Source organism: Phycodurus eques, chromosome 1 (genome assembly GCF_024500275.1).
Source record: "Phycodurus eques isolate BA_2022a chromosome 1, UOR_Pequ_1.1, whole genome shotgun sequence".
NCBI lineage: Eukaryota > Metazoa > Chordata > Actinopteri > Syngnathiformes > Syngnathidae > Phycodurus > Phycodurus eques.
Window position 1 is genome coordinate 49,108,245 of NC_084525.1, and position 2,521 is coordinate 49,110,765.

The window sequence follows — 2,521 nt, forward strand, 5'->3', positions numbered from 1 at the left end:
CGTTTGTTTTCCAAAATGTAAATTTTATTTGGCATTTGGTATTCCCCCCCCCCTCCAAATCTAAATTTGTTTCAGTTTTTGTCAATTCGTTTTCTGAAACGTAAATTTATTTTGGCTTTTGCTCGTTTGTTTTCTGAAAAGTAAATTTGTTTCACAATTTGTTATATTGTTTTGCACTAGTTGTCAGTAGTGAAACAAGCATTCACAATTCACACCTAAGGACAGTCTAAAGTTTTTTTTTTTTTTTTTTTAAAGACTAAAAAAAAGCCGCACAAGCACAGGTGGCGGAGTCCGGATTGGAAAACCCCCAACCCCAGGACTGTGAGACAGATGTGCTCCTAAACCATGCCATCAATGGAAAATAAACATTTTAAAAAACAAACAAAACAAAAAAAAAACACAAAACTATCTGTGACGGGCCAGATATTAGGATGCCCTGAAAATCACCGTCAAATCCAAACCTTAATCCCTCCTCTAATCCAAGAGGATTGGACGACGGTGGTCACTGCACAACATACAACTGAGTGATTGGTTAAAGCTGCTTGTCAGTCATAACGCAGCTGTCAATCCCTCATCCGTGATTGTGGCACACGATGACTTTAGATTCTGGTGCTTCTTGGGGGGGTCTCAATGTTTGTTACATCAGTAATTTTTTCCCCCCCTGCATTTCTGTTGAGAGCGGCTGGTTTAGGACTGCTGGGTAACTGTGACAGCAACACTCCACAAGTTGCACGACGCGACCGTGCTATCTCGTTAGGACAACTAAGACAAACAACAAGCACAATCAGTTATAACAACGAAAGCCAGCAAGCTGCAAGCGTCTCACTTGCCTTTGCTTCCTCCAATTGTCGTGATGGAACAGCTGTTGAGTGACGTCACAAACCCTCGGTTTAAAAAAACAAAAAAAAAACATTTCAACTCGCCGTGATCCCCAATTTTCGCTTCATTGCGCCCCGAGCAACTCTTACTACAACTGCATGAGGGGGATTAGTTTCTTGCTCATATGCGCACGCGGCTACATGCTACACGAGTCCGATGCCTTACATAATAATTAATCTCAATCCGCATAGTTGTCATGCGTTTTACGAGTCCAGTCGAGAGCGGCGAGCACCCTCACCGGACACGTCGGCAACGCACCTCGCATCCTCCTCCACCGGTCCGGACGGGACCTTCCCCTCGCAGTCGGCCCCCCTGCATCACGGTGTCATCCGTCCGAGCTCTCTCTCTCTCTCTCTCTCTCTCTCTCTCTCTCTCGTGGGTGACCTCTGCTGCCATCGCTCGGAGCGTCCGCGTGGGCGCGCACTCCCAACTGTTGGCGCGTGCGCGACGAGAGAGACCACGGCACTCAAAATCAGGTTTTATTCAATTGAGTTCCTTATTTCCTCATAAAAATGAAAAAAAAAAAAACCAACAAGGTTAAAAATCTAAATCAAAATCAAATTGTACAGATTCGGAAAGGAGTAGTTATGGGAAATTCCGAAACTTTCTGGGGAATATTTGATTGTCATTTTTGAGATGATGCCACAAGTGCGTTTGGCCGCCCACGGTGGCTGCTTTATTGAGTCTAATATTTAGAATACATTTTTTGGTTTGTAGATTGAATGTCTTATTTGTGCTGTGCTTTCATTTCAGAGCAAAATGAGAAATGGAACTGCATGAACTTCAATTTGGAAAAATTGGGGTGATTGACACATTCGGACTGGTAGAGTATTGCGCAACAATTCAGTACTAAATTGTTCAGTCGCAGATTTAACAACGGAGCTCTTGGCATATGTCAGTGATTTATGCAAGTTTTCAGCTGACACTTTTTTTTTTTTTTTTTTTTTTTTTTAAACCTCATTTGAGCATTCTTCACTGTACTCCTGCGGTCATCTTTACATGACGGACGCGTTTTGGAAGCGACGCAACAGTGCTGAACCTTCTCCATTCATAGACAATTTGTCTAACCGTGGACTGATGAACATCAAGACTTAAGAGATACTTTTGTAACCTTCCAACCAGACATCCCAGGAAACTTGTTGAACTGCAACAGTTTTGTTCAAAAAAAAAAACCCAAAAAAAAAAAAAAAAAAAAAAAGGGGGATGCTTCAAAATTCATCCTGGTCGTTGTGCAACTATAGATCCTCGCCTTGGGAATGCTTACGTTATTTTCAATAAAAATATGAAAACATAATTGTTTGTGTGGTATTTGTTTGAGCAGACTGCTTGTTTAGCCTTGTGATTTAGACGATCAGATTTTAAATTCCAAAAGGGTTCACATATTTTTTTCCCCCTCTCCCATTTCAATTACTCTGCACTGTATTTAGAAATACACACAATACTATGAATATACTTTAACACAAATAGATAATCTTCCACAAACCTTTTGAATGCCATCTTTGTATCACTTTCTCAAGGGTTTCGTGCTTTAGCGCTGCACTGAAACCTGTTAACAGGTTTACTCCAAATACCGAAAAAGCAAAATGAAGAGATGAGAATTACATTTAAATAGGACATAACAGAATAACGACGGCATCGGCAA

The 2,521-nt window shown here is 41.2% G+C and overlaps 1 protein-coding gene across 4 annotated transcripts in view; it reads right to left on the bottom strand.

Moving 5' to 3' along the window:
• LOC133413262 (ERC protein 2-like) overlaps positions 1 to 1,255 on the bottom strand; it is a 135,420-nt gene extending 134,165 nt beyond the window's left edge. For all 4 annotated transcript variants that reach the window (XM_061697410.1, XM_061697401.1, XM_061697429.1 and 1 more), the window contains exon 1: positions 1,138 to 1,255. The gene's annotated coding sequence lies outside the window, so the exon portion shown is untranslated. The remainder of the gene's footprint in view (positions 1 to 1,137) is intronic.
• Between the last annotated feature and the right edge of the window lie 1,266 nt (positions 1,256 to 2,521).